The sequence below is a fragment of the Schistocerca piceifrons genome, chromosome 8 (assembly GCF_021461385.2).
Source record: "Schistocerca piceifrons isolate TAMUIC-IGC-003096 chromosome 8, iqSchPice1.1, whole genome shotgun sequence".
Taxonomy (NCBI): Eukaryota; Metazoa; Arthropoda; class Insecta; order Orthoptera; family Acrididae; genus Schistocerca; species Schistocerca piceifrons.
This window is the reverse complement of record NC_060145.1, coordinates 359,032,547-359,047,930: the sequence shown is the minus strand read 5'-3', so window position 1 is coordinate 359,047,930 and position 15,384 is coordinate 359,032,547. Positions and strand designations below refer to the sequence as shown.

Here is a 15,384-nt window from a genome sequence, read left to right as displayed (position 1 = left end):
ACAGAACCACAGAAGACACTTATAAGGAGAGAAAAATGACAACAATCACCCTGAAAAGCATTTTTCTTCAACTTTAACTTTTTCTACACAGTCATTAATTCTAACATTTCAAATTACCTTGTCTTTATTTTGCGAACTTTCCTCATTGTTTAGCACACAGTTTCCAGTAACTTTTTCCTTGCTCCAGGTATTCAGTAGTAGTAGCAGGTGTATTGCAATGTCCCTATATGTAAACAGCATAGCTCATTTTTAAGTTCTTCTGAAGGATTTTAATATTGTATCATTATAAGCACAATAACTTACAAAATAAGAAAAAGAACACATGTTAATACAAAGATAGTGGTAAAAAAGGTTTAACTTGCAACAATGACAACTTAACAAATACAACAGTGGCTTGAGCTGCTGCTGTGTTCTCAGGCACTTGACGTGCTTCCTTGCTAAACTATTTCTTGACTGTATCATTAATATTTGAACACTGTAAATGATAAAATTATGCTGCTTCAAAATACACAATGAATAATGCAATAATTAAGTAAGTCTGGTACATTTTGCCATATGCTATGTAATATCACAGTGTATTCAACTTACATTTTTATAAGAACAGAAATAGCTTATTGATCTGTGACTGCCAGTGTCAGCGATACCATTACAAATGACAATACCAAGATGCAATCACAAGCACCCTAAAGAACAGCACTATGTCCCCTCCAAAATTGTTTTACAATGACAATGCCAGACACTCACCGCTGTCTTTCTTGCAGCAAATACAAATGCACCAGATATGCATGATTAACTCTTTCAGTACTGTAAAATTAACACACTGTTTTTAACAGTGCATAAAAATAACAAGAACCCATGCACATTTCAAAGATGCCATATGACATGGAGTGAACAGAAAGGATATTTTAATAATGTCTACTTTACATTTCTTACTTTTCCAATACTCATAGCATCTTCGTGGGCAGACACACAGTAATGGGGGACAGGGAAATAAAACAGCTGGGATGGGGCTAAATTACCATGGGTAAGACAGACTGTCATCTAGTCACAATGAAGACAACCCTCCTTTGGATAGGGCACACCAAAATTTAGGCTCCTGGTAATCCAGATTAAGATACGTGCAAAAAAAAAATAATAAATAAATAAATAAAAAATAATTGTCAATCCACTCACAGAAAAAAAGACTAACTGGTCAGGTCATTCAACATATGCCATGAAACATTACACCATTCACTGGACCAGGACATGACAGTGTTATGTCCTATACTTTCGATCTCAGAATGTCCAAGTCTGGACAGGAAGTCCTCAAATGTTGAGGAACTTGGAAAATACAATGTATAGCTTGTAATTCTCCAGGAAGCCAGACGGAAAGGCATGGAATCCAATATCCCTTACCAAACAACATTTGTGACTAAATTGAGAAATTCTTGCTAAGGGAAACACACAATGTTATTTTGGATGGAGAGAGATCAACAGCAGTAGAAGTAACTTCAGGTGTGTTGCATGTTAATGACCTGGAGGGCAATACTGATGGTAAACTTAGACTTTTGCATATAATGCAGTTAACTGCAATGAAATATTCCATGAAAGAATACCCAAACAGGTTTTGATAAGATTTCAAGGTGGTGTAAAATTTGGCAACTTGCTTTAAATCTGCTGGTATGAAGAAATGTACACTTCACAAAATGCAGTTAAGTACTATCTTACAATTAAAATTACAATTAGTCACAACTGTAATCATTCGACTTGCTCAAATACGTGGGTGCAATTACTTGTAGGGATATGAAACAGAATGATTATATATGTTCTGTCACAGGTAAGGCACATATTTGAAAGGTGTGATAGGCAATAATGTCTCTATAATTGAAACTCTCAAGTCGTCCTACTTTGGGCGTCTCCTGGATATCATACTACTGCTACAGTAACCCATCCATTACGATGTGTATTAGTGTCATTATTATCCTAAGTAAAATTCAGAATGCATCCACAAAACACTGAAGGACCATGCAAAAACACTTGTCATTTTACACCATCTACAGTGCTCATCCCTATGTTATCTGCAGCTTTACACACTGTAAGGCGCGAAGGCCTTCTCCTCCTATAATAATGCGGCATCTCTGTAAGTCGTCCATCTCTTACAGAGATGCCACGAGTAGGATGTCTTCAGAGTTTCAATGATAGAGACATTATTGCCTATCACACCTTTCAAATATGTGAGCTGTATAACAGGGACATCCGAAGATCATATTGTATGTCTACCATGCCTCTTGTTCTCAGGATGACGATTCATCGCAAAAAAAAAGTGAGTGAGTCTGTGTGTGTTTGGGTTAAAGGAGCACTGAATTGTTATAAAATTAAAGTTATTGGTGATCTGACTCATTGTAGGAGTAGTTCAGTTAGTTCACAGAATACTAAGAAAATGCAGTCAGTCTACAGAGGAGACTCCCTATTAACCACTTGAGTGTCTTATCTTAGAATACTGCTTAAGTGTGACAGTCAGATATCAATCAGACATATAAAAAGGATGGCATGAATGGTAAGTTTTATTCATAGAAAGATGAAGGCTCTAAATAGGACGACACCAGAAGATGCCAATTATCCCATGAATGTCTACTTACAAAGATTCTGGAATTGGAATTAAATAAAGAATCTACACATACTCTTCAGCCCACTATGCACTGTTCCTAAAGGGAATTCAAAGAGATAAGATTAATTACAGCACAGAGGTCATCCTTCCACAGTCTATGTATGACAAATAGAAAAATTTACCAATGTATGGTACAATTCTAAGTATTCTTTGCTATGCACTGTAGAGTGATTTGCAAAGTATGTATGTAGTGCAGATGTAGAAAATATCCATTCAAGTGAGCAATGAAACGTTAGAACATGTACTCACTCACTCACTCGCTCACTCACTCACTCGCTCGCTCACTCACTCACTCGCTCACTCACTCACTCTCTTTCCATACATAATGCTCTCCAAGACTAACACCTCATACCAATTTTTGAGCCTCAGAATGAAAAATGTCAGCCATGAAACTTTTCAGAGCCAAGTCAATTCTCATAAAAATTGAGATCACATATTCATCACCAACAATGAAATTATTTGATGCTGAGGGAATCAGATTAGAAAAACAAGACACAAAGTAGTTTTAGATTAGGGAAACGAGACAAAGTAGAACATGAGTTTTATTATGTGGGCAGCAGAGTAACTGATGATGGCCCAAGTAGAGGATACAAAATGTACACTGGCAATAGCAAGAAAAGAATTTCTGAAGAAAAGAATTTCTGAAGAAAAGACATTTGTTCATATCGAATAGAGATTTAAGTTTTAGGAAGTCTTTTCTGAAAGTATTGGTATGGAGTGTAGCCATGAATGGAATCGAAACATGGATGATGAACAGTTTAGACATGAAGAGAATAGATGCTTTTGAAATGTGTTGCTACAGAAGAATGCTGAAGATTAAGTGGATAGATCACATAACTAATGAGCAAGTACTGAACAACACTGGGGAGAAAACAAATTTGTGGCACAACCTGACTAGAAGACGAGATCAGTTGTTAGGACACATTCTGAGACATCAAGGGATTACCAATTTTGTATTGGAGGGAAGTGAAGGGGGTAAAAATTGTAGTGGGAAACCAAGAGGTGTATACAGTAAGCAGTTTTAGAAGAATGTAAGTTGCTGCAGTTAATCAGAGATGATGAGGCTTGCACACAATAGAGCAGTACCTTTAAAACTCTTGAAATGGTGAAGAGTCCTGAAGAAGAATCAAGTTCGTGGGGTGTTTACAGCTGGGAAAATAGATGCACAAAAACTGACAATTCTTCACGAAATTATATTCTGGCTAATCAAAAGTACAAGCTGTTTTATGGACAGAGAGTATATGCCTAAAACATTAGCACTATATATATTATAAACTTATGACATTTATTGATCTCCCACATTTTGATAATACAAGGAGAAATAAAATAAACAAAAAGAAATAGTTTACATTAATTTTTACCTTCACTATCTTTTCTGATTTCTAAGCCGACAGGTGCAAAATTTGTATCTTCATTGACTGTGCCTTCCAAATATGTCACAGTTTCTGAGATTGTGGTTATGTTGGGATCTAAGAAAGCAGTTGCTTTCTGCCAAATACATATTGTATTTCACTTCCACAGTGACGTGAGACGTTAAAATGTGTCTTTCTTCCAAACATATCATCTGCTCATCACCACTATCATTAGCTGCATAGAACTAGTAGCTGACACATCCCCTTTCATTCCTGTCATATCTCACATTGAGTGTAGACACTTGACAACATTGCTGCAGGAAACACGTTCAATTTTCCAACTTTCATTGCTCATTCTGAAATCTAAGCATATGTTTGAGAATGTTTTATTTCATACTTTGTTTATAACATTGTGTCTCAACTTTAGGCAAATATACAAATTCTTCGGACACCTGTTGCAATAACTTCATTAAATTAAACTTCATGGCTCCAACAGAAACAGTCATTACTCTACACACACCTGTCCTGAAACATCCATTGGTAAACCCACCACTTCCAACCACAACATGCTGGCTATAGCCTAATAAAAACCAGCACAATACCATAGCACAGAAAGAGTCATTTTCTTTCATCAACAGCACTTACTGTCACTTTCTTTGTACCACATTACTGAAACAAATCATAACAGAGTTTCACTTAAAAGAGTATAACATGATGTTAATTTTTCTGCTGCTTCTGCGACCCCTTGTATCACTATAGGCATAAATTATATGCAATGCAACACACACCACATACTACCAGGGAAAACCTTCTCCTATGCGTGGACGATCCAACAGCGAACTAATGGAACTCTGTGACACTTCTCACATTCATTTAATTGCATCTTGCTCAATCCCCTTCCAGTCATTTAAAACGTATACTGTCATTTTTCTAACTACTGTTCCAGTTATTCTCCTGTAAATGCATGTTTTCTGACAAATAGACAATAGCATAAAAGAACACTGTAGTTTCAGCTATTAATAATTCAGCTATACCGCAAGAAAAATTAACCAATACCGTATTTACTCGAATCTAAGCCACACTCGAATCTAAGCCACACTCGAATCTAAGCCACACTCGAATCTAAGCCACACTCGAATCTAAGCCACACTCGAATCTAAGCCACACTCGAATCTAAGCCACACTCGAATCTAAGCCACACTCGAATCTAAGCCACACTCGAATCTAAGCCACACTCGAATCTAAGCCACACTCGAATCTAAGCCACACTCGAATCTAAGCCACACTCGAATCTAAGCCACACTCGAATCTAAGCCACACTCGAATCTAAGCCACACTCGAATCTAAGCCACACTCGAATCTAAGCCACACTCGAATCTAAGCCACACTCGAATCTAAGCCACACTCGAATCTAAGCCACACTCGAATCTAAGCCACACTCGAATCTAAGCCACACTCGAATCTAAGCCACACTCGAATCTAAGCCACACTCGAATCTAAGCCACACTCGAATCTAAGCCACACTCGAATCTAAGCCACACTCGAATCTAAGCCACACTCGAATCTAAGCCACACTCGAATCTAAGCCACACTCGAATCTAAGCCACACTCGAATCTAAGCCACACTCGAATCTAAGCCACACTCGAATCTAAGCCACACTCGAATCTAAGCCACACTCGAATCTAAGCCACACTCGAATCTAAGCCACACTCGAATCTAAGCCACACTCGAATCTAAGCCACACTCGAATCTAAGCCACACTCGAATCTAAGCCACACTCGAATCTAAGCCACACTCGAATCTAAGCCACACTCGAATCTAAGCCACACTCGAATCTAAGCCACACTCGAATCTAAGCCACACTCGAATCTAAGCCACACTCGAATCTAAGCCACACTCGAATCTAAGCCACACTCGAATCTAAGCCACACTCGAATCTAAGCCACACTCGAATCTAAGCCACACTCGAATCTAAGCCACACTCGAATCTAAGCCACACTCGAATCTAAGCCACACTCGAATCTAAGCCACACTCGAATCTAAGCCGCACCTGCGAAATGAGACTCGAAATCAAGGAAAAAAAATTTTCCCGAATCTAAGCCGCACCTGAAATTCAAGACTCGAAATTCCAAGGGAAAGAAGAGTTTTAGGCCGCACATCCAAATCGAAACAAAGTTGGTCCATTGTAATACAATTTAGGTCGAATGAATGACGATACAGCTACAGTAGTTTGGTTCGAGTTTTAAGCTTAGCAGTTAAGCTTTACCATGTAGCCATTGCTATGCGTCAGGTGCTCCATCCGTATTTATACGGGTACCATTCCTTTATCACGTGCTTCATCTGGTTTGAATTGATTGCTTATTTTTCTTTGATCTGGCAAGTGCTGTTCTCTTTGTTATAGGTGTTCACGTCATTCTAAGCTGAAAATGCATTACTGTACTGTGTCATGCATTGTTTGTCGCATTCTGATAATGAGTGTTTACGACCTGCCGCCGCTCGCGGCATGGCTTGCTTTTGCGCGCGCAACCGCCGCTTTTAAAAAAAAAAAGAGAGAGAGAGAAATCGTCTCATTAGCAGAACAATGGCAAGAGACTGCTTGCTATTTGCTGTTACTTACACTGGTGCTTTCTTTGATAATGATCAACAAGAACCAAATAATAGGCTGCGTATGATAGAAGATGTTCTGAACGAGAGCTTAGCGAAAATTTTTCTCCGGTTGAAAATCTATGCAGACGCCTCTGTAGTACATTACATTCTGTACAAAAATTAGTCATCTTAAATTTAAATATCTTGTCAATTGCTGTGCTTCATTTCTGACTGTATCACTATTAGGCATAAGAACAATATGAATATAAACATGACATGATATGTATATTATTCCGCGTTTGCTGTTGTCTCACTCTAGTTTCGTAGTTTATTAGGCAGACAGGATTTAAATGAGATAGCAGCAAACACGAAAGAATACATGGCAAAATGTCTATATTCGTATTATTCTTATGGTGAAGAGAATACTGCATATGATTCACAATTCATAAAAGTTCTTATTAGCAATGATCTCTTGTCCCAAGTTCTTATTAGCAATGATCTCTTGTCCCAAGTTCTTATTAGCAATGATCTCTTGTCCCAAGTTCTTATTAGCAATGATCTCTTGTCCCAAGTTCTTATTAGCAATGATCTCTTGTCCCAAGTTCTTATTAGCAATGATCTCTTGTCCCACGCAGGAAAAAATTCAGACAAAATCTTGCCAGTCGGATTTTTGTAGTACGCTGAAATGCTGCTACATTCGAAGATGAACAATACGGAATTTGTATTTACTTCGTTGGGTAATGTATGAAAATGCAGTGGTCAAAACTCGTGGCGGTGAAAAAAAGCTCGTCTTCCACTTTTTTTTTTAAATTTACTGACGCAGGGGTTTTGTCGCCAGTATTTATCTTTGTGCCTGCAAAGCATACCTGTGTAGCGCTACATAATTCGACGGAAGAAGTTAGTTGTGGCGGCACCTACCAACATTTTTCAGAACTGCCGCTTACTTTGCACTCGATTCTAAGCCGCAGGCGGGTTTCTGTATTACAAAAACTGGAAAAAAAGTGCAGCTTAGATTCGAGTAAATACGGTACATAATGCAAGTGTATCATACCTCTCATGCTAGTGATTGAGGTTTGTGTGGCATGCCTGACTGAACCTCATACAGCAAAGCACCTAATGAAGCTAATACAATAAAATCAAATGTATGCCACTATAAGAAAGACACCAATTTAATGCAATAAACTCAGACGCTTAAGCAATGCTGTGTGTTTCATCATATGATAAATAATAATGAAGGCTGTAAGTGATCAATATGTCCAACACCCTGACACAAACCTTGCAAAAACAGTATTGTCTCTTAGCATGCATCTCAACCAATTATTCAGCATATCATCCACACAATATTTAAGCATTGAGCCCTTCATGTGGTTCAACAGCTATTCCCCTCCGTCGAACAAAACGATACATACAAAGCCCCAATAATACTGTGTGCCAAACTGCTTTTATGTTACACACATTTTCATATGCACAAACATCTTAACTTTTTAATCCATTTGACAACATTAATAAAGTGACACAGTTTGGAACAGCATAGCAGCAAATAACAACATATAATAGACAGAAAATGGAACCAAGATGCTCGAGTTACCACTAATTCATACCTGAACACTACTCAAACAAGTGCTGCCACAATTAACTTGTACAAAGCATTTGCACACAACAAAATTCAATAAATATCTCCTTTGCAAACAAAACTACACTGTCTACATGCTTATTAACATTTCTGCAAACACGGCAACCTCCCTATTCTGATACTTGGATTCTATGTATCACTACAAAGACATCATGTTAACCAACCCACAACCTCTTCTCCTCTCGCTCCTACACTCACCCCAGTCAATCACTCTGCAACCTACTTATATTTCACAGTGTGACACTATGAATAGATTAATACATGTTATCACACACTAATATTAGACAAAACCAAGTTACACAATATACATATTACACTCATAACAAAGTACAAAGGAGTACAAAGAATTTACTATTACACATCACACACATCTCATCTTTAGCCCAATATACGAGGGTCACTCCAAAAGAAATGCACACTATTTTTGTAAAAATACAGTTTTCATTCTGAATGTGTGAAAGTTTTACAGTATGTAGATACATCCTTCGCACTTGTTTTCAAACTTAGTTCAACCAGTTCCCGTGAGTGGCGCCATCACAGCACATCTTCAAGGTGGCTGCTACACTTGTCGTTCATCAGAAGCAATATGCTGTCATAGAATTCCTGTGCTGTGAAAACGAGACAGTGGGAAACATCCACAAGAGGTTGAAAAAGGTGTATGGAGATGATGCTGTCGATCGCAGTACAGTTGGTCGGTGGGCAAGCAGGTTACATGATGAAGGCGGGCTCGGCAATATTGAGGATTGTGCTCGCAGTGGCAGGCCTCGTACTGTACACACTACAGACCATGTGCAGAGAGTTAACGAATTGGTGACTGCTGACAGATGCACCACAGTGAATGAATTGTCATGCTACATTGGGATAGGGGAAGGAAGTATTTGCAGAATACGGAAAGAGTTGGCATTAAAAAGGTTTGTGCCAGGTGGGTTCCCAGGATGTTGACTGTGGCTCACAAAGAAACAAGAAAAACGGTATGCAGTGAACTTTTGGAACTGTACAAGAATGGTGGAGATGAATTTCTTGGAAGAATTGTGACAGGTGATGAAACATGGCCCCATCATTTTTCACCAGAGAAAGAGGTAATCAATGGAGTGGCATCATACAAATTCACCCATGAAAAAAATATCAAAACCACATCTTCTGCTGGAAAAGTTATGGCTATAGTGTTTTTCAATTCCGAAGGACTCTTGCTTGTGGACTTCATGCCAAGTGGAACCACCATAAATTCTGATGCATATGTGATGACATTGAAGAAACTTCAAGCTCGACTGAGTCGTGTTTGACCACATCAGCAAAAGCAGGATGTTTTGCTGTTGCACGACAATGCACGGTCACATGTCAGTCAAAAAACCATGGAAGCGATCACAAAACTCAGATGGACAACACTGAAACACCCGCCTTACAGTCCTGACCTCGCTCCATGTGACTATCATCTCTTTGGGAAACTGAAAGACTCTCTTCATGGAAGAAGGTTGGAAGATGATTACTCCCCTGTGCACGCTGCCAAACAGTGGCTCCAACAGGTTGGCTCAGAATTTTACCGTGTGGGTATACAGGCGCTGGTTCCAAGATGGGTAAGGCAGTTGAGAGGGATGGGAATTATGTGGAGAAATGAAAATATTGTTCCTAAAGGATGTACCTACACACATTGTAAGACTTTCGAACATGTAGAATAAAAGATGGATTTTTAAAAAACTAGTGTGCATTTCTTTTGGAGTGACCCTTGTACTAATTCTTTATGACACCTGTTGCAATAAGTACATTCCATGTAACTTCATGGTTCCAACGGAAATAGTCCTCGTTACTTTGCATACACATTTGTCCTGAAACATCCAATGGTAACTCCATCACTTCCGACCACAACACAGTGGATACTACCTAATAAAAAACCATCATCATACCTCAGCACAGAAAGAGTTTGGTTTAATCACAGCACTAACAGTCAGTTTCTTCATTTCTGATGGAGTTTCTGCTAAATTATAAATCAAGACAAGTGGATACAGAAACAGCGCTATCAGTTGAAACAATTGATAAACATAAATTCCTGGGTGTTATAGTATACGAACATCTTACATGGAAGGAGCACATCACTTACACGTGTAAAAAAAATCTCCTGCAACACCTACCTGCTAAAAAACCTTTCTAACATAATAGTGCAACCTATTTTAATACAAATCTATTTTGGAATTATCCACTCCCACCTGAAATATGGTATCAAGATTTGGGGTGGGGCACCAATGGCATATATGGATAGGGCTTTTAGAGCACAGAAAAGAGCAATTAGGATAATATCTAATATTTGTAAGTGGCAGTCCTGTAGAGAATATTTCATTAAGTATAACATACTAACAGTAAATTCATTGTATGTTCTCAGAACTACACTGTTTGTAAAAGAAAATATGGAGCATATGGTAATTAATAGTGAAATCTATAATTATAATACAAGAGAAAGACAGGATTTTCATATAAAATTTAGTAACAAAAGAGTAACATATGATAGTCCATTTTCAGCTTGAAGACATTTTTATAAGATTGCCAAATAATATAAAATTGTTAGAAGATTTAAGACAAAATTAAAGCAACTGTTAATTGATAAATGTTTGTACTCCATCAAAGATTTCTAATGATATTGTGAATAATTTATCTTTACTCCTAAATTTTTCTTTATGTTCTTGTGTTTGTAAACTGACTATGTCCACAACTGTTAAGTTATTACAGACAAATAAACCATTTAATGATTTTATTACTGTACCAAACAGTGTTGCACTTGAGGCAGTATAAAAACATGGTATTAATTTTTCTGCTTCATCAACAAAAACCACATATTGCTAGAAGGCAGAAACTGAATCCAATGGAGCAAATTACACATATATTGTCCTAGTCACTGAAGACACAATCGCACACTAATGGAACTCTCTGATAGCATCTATCCCATTTCAGTCATTTCAGACACACACCATCTTTTTAACTGCTGTTCCATCTGTTTTCCTGTAATTACATTTTTTGTCTAATACTACTACACTTGCATTTTCTTCTGCACCTTCCAACACGTACATATAACACAGTCTTCTCTTATACGCACAAACAATTCCTCTAAAAATAAAATATAATAATAATAATAATAATAATGAAAAGGTCATAAACAATAGCATAAAAGAACACTGTCATTTGAGCTGTTAACAATCCAGCAATAACGCAAGAAAAATTAGCCAATCCATAATGCAAGCCTGTCATAACTCTCATGCCCATGATGCCTGACTGAACCTCATGCAGCAAACCACATAACCAAGCAAACACATAACCAAGCAAACAAACTCAAATAAAATTTAATAACTATATGAAATCCACCAATTTAGTGACCGACTGAATTCCTTCCAAATGCTTGCAATTTAAGCACAGTAAATCCGATCATTCACATTACAACTACTCATCCAAAGAGTAGCAACAAATGTTACTGGTAGCTACAGAAAGTGATGGTATAAAATTAATGAAACACACACCCCTACTCCATTTGATAGCACACAACAAATCCTATGACTCAAATACTTTCAAATACAACTGCAACTTAAGTTCTACAAAACTATCATGCCACTCTCCTGTAATGTACCTACAACATCATCTATGCCAATTACGCAGTTCATTGATGATCCTTGGGCACCAATGCGTAAAGGCAGTCTGCAACTATCTGCACTGCCAACATTTCAAAGCTGCTTTCACAATTCACTTACATCGTTCACACATTGAGCTACCTTTTCAGACACCTCTTGCATGTGTTTACACAACACCCCAGAATGAAATCCAAGAAACAAAAGCATACAACACAGTCACCACTACAAATACCAGTGCATATGGTCACACAAACAGTGGAACAGAATTTTATATTTTAGTAAGCCACATAGTTATTCCTCTAACACAATGTCACCAACATATCAACTTCACATCATATGCCTGCTTCACACTATAGTAATTACCACACTATAGCAATTACTTATTGTTTCCACCAGTACTTACAGAATATAGACACAACAGATTTCATCAGTGACAACTGATGAAGTTTTTCCTTACATCATTGATGCTTTAGATAATGAACCTCCTGCTCAGGTGATGGTCAATAGCATCTGCAAACTTTTAAAAATTTGGGTAATGTTGCACTTTCTGATGTGGAAAGTGAACTGAGAAATTTATATTCAAGGACTCTACTGCATGAAACTTTGTAGTAAATGCTAGCTACTCATTTCCTGATTTGATAACACTTGATATATTCTGTCTTAACCAACCTGTATCTCTTCTCTTCTCCCTCCTACACTCACTTTTATATATCACTCTGCAACCTACAAGCTACCTACATTTCACCGCATGACACTGTGAAGGGAAATAATATACATTATGCATGCACTAATGTTAGACAAAATCAAGTTACACGAAGTACATGTTGCATACACGGTAGTTAAAACCATATTTAAATACTAATATTTATTACTAAGCATCACAAAAATTTCAAATTTAGCCAAATACATTAATTCACCATGACACCCCTTCCAATAAATACATTACATAAAATATCATGGCAGCAAAAGCAACAGTCCTCTTTCCTCTAGACACACACATTCCTATTGCAACAAAACCCGTCACTTCCAACTCCAAAAAATGGATACTGCCTAACGAAACACCATCACAGTATTCAGTACCCTACCAGAAAAACCATCACTTTGGTGTAATCAACACAACCACCGTCAGTTTCCTCATGCCACTTCACTGAAATAAATCACAACACAGCTGCATTTGATGAAGTGTCATAACATGGATACAACTTATCTGCTTCATCTGTCACATCACATATTGCTATAAGACAATTCAACAAATTATATATACTGCTGGGTAAACATTCTCCTAGTTAGGGAAACACAGTAAGGACTAAAGGAACTCTGACAGCTACTCCTCCTCAATATCATTCTGTTCAGTCCCATTCCAGTCATTTGAAACACATACTATCATTCGCTGCTGCTGTCCCAACTATTCTCCTCGAAATGTATGTCTTTTGGTACACTATGGAGTATTTTCAGTTGCTCCTGCTCCTTCCAACATGCATGCCATAACATATCCTTTCGTTATAGCACCAATAATTTCCTATGAAAATAAATGAATACAGACTGACCCATACAAAAGGATCACACACAACAGCATAATAGAACATTGTCATTTCAGCTGTTAACAATTCAGCAATGAAATGAGAAAAATTACCCAATCCATAATGCTAGTGTATCATACCTCTCATGCCAGTGATGGACATTAGCATAGACTGTTTGACTGAACCTTGTACAGCAAGCCAAGTAACGAAGCAAGCATGCTAAAATCAAATTCCTGCCACACATACAAAGCATCCTTTCAGTGCAATAAAACCAGAATCTACACCAATCCTCTGAAGATTTCAATCCTGAACATAAATGTTTTCCATATCACATGATGACTATTCATCCTATGTGGCACAATATATATTACAGTGCTAGCTAAATCCACTGATGGTGCAGAACTAATGAAACACATACCTCTACACTCTGTTCAGTAACATACAACACAACTGTTCTGAAATACTGCAAAATATTTCAATACTACAACAGTAGTATGCTGTCACTTACGGTTTCAATGAATTACTAGAAATATTCTTTGTTAATGAACCCGCATTCTCCTCTTCACCCTCTGACACTCACTCCAATCCATTACTCTGCATCCCACTGGCTACCTCTACTTTGCAGCATGACACTACGAATGGTGTACCACACATTATACATGAAAAACCATTAGACAAAATCAAGGAACACAATCTACGTATTATATTCACTGTAACTAAAACCCTATACGTAAATACCAGGGTGGACCAGGTAGAAGTGGCCCGGATGATTAGATATATCGTGAGGTATATTTTTGGTAGCTGTAACTGAGGAGAAAATAACCTATACTTACTTCCAATAAAATCGAGTATATGCCCATACAGCTGGAGAAACCTTGGGGTGCACTTGCACAAACTTCAGGCCTGACAGAGAAGTTTTAAGAGTTCATTCCGGTATTGGAAATAGCTGGCCATCCATGTCACCTGATCTGTCAGTGTGTGATACCTTTGCGTCGCGAGCCATCAAGTCTACCGTGTATTGCAACAACCCTCATAGTCTTCAAGAACTGCAGCAGAATATTTCAAATGAGACTGCAGCCATTCCAACAGTCCAGCTTTAATTCGCTTTCAGCAACTTGCTGACCAGAACCCAAAATCGCATAAATATTAATCGTGGTCACTTTACACATCTGTTATAGTCAAGTTAGTACTGAATTTCCATTCCTCTTGTGTGCTTCTTAGTGCCCTCAAATTCTGTTCTTTGCCCCACTTTTATTTGCTCCACCATCTACAAAATATTTACACCATCACATGAATATCAGCTTCAGCCCAATATATTGATTCTCCATGACACCTGTAGTGACCAACACATTAAGCATGGCTCCAACAGCAATTGTCTTTCCTCTGCACACACATTTGTCCTGAAACAAACTCCGTCACTTCCAAAAACCAAAACTAGATACTGCCTAATGAGAAACTATCAGTGTACCTTAATAGGAAAAGAATCTTTTTGCTTTAATCAACAGCAATCACTATCAATTTCCTCATGCCACTTCACTGAAAGAAATCACAACAAAGCTGCACTTGATGGAGTGTCATAACATGAACAGGTTTTCTGCTTCGTCTGCAACATCTTGTATCACTATCAGGATGAAATTACATGCAATGCAACAAATTATACAATCGATCTGGAAACATATTCTCCAAGTCACACATGACACAACATAAAACTAACGAAACTCATTGTCAACTATTTATCTTTCTTCACCTGTGCTCAATCCCCTTCCTGTCATTTCAAATTGATACTATCATTTTGCTGCTGCTGTTCCAATTATTCTCCTCTAAATGCATGCTTCTTGGTGACTTATCCAATATTTGCAGTTGCTCCTGGTCCTTACAATGTGTACATCATAACACAGCCTTCCATCACAACCACAACTGTTTCCTCTGAAAATAAATACTTATATGTATAAAAGGGTCATACACAACTGCATAAAAGAACACTGCTATTTCAGTTGTTAACAATTCAGAAATAATGCAAAAAAATTAACCAATCCA

General features: G+C 37.7%; 1 long non-coding RNA gene across 13 annotated transcripts in view; it reads right to left on the bottom strand.

Annotated features, from left to right (window-relative positions):
• LOC124711134 overlaps nt 1-15,384 on the bottom strand; it is a 42,363-nt gene that overhangs the window by 1,843 nt on the left and 25,136 nt on the right. For 6 of the 13 annotated variants that reach the window (XR_007005419.1, XR_007005416.1, XR_007005417.1 and 3 more), the window contains 2 exons: nt 4,009-4,668; nt 118-223 (listed from right to left, as the gene is read on the bottom strand). This is a non-coding gene — a long non-coding RNA (uncharacterized LOC124711134). Of the gene's footprint in view, nt 1-117; nt 224-4,008; nt 5,177-14,180; nt 14,196-15,094; nt 15,274-15,384 lie in introns of those variants that run through there. The other 7 variants (XR_007005423.1, XR_007005418.1, XR_007005424.1 and 4 more) reach the window with 5 other exon arrangements.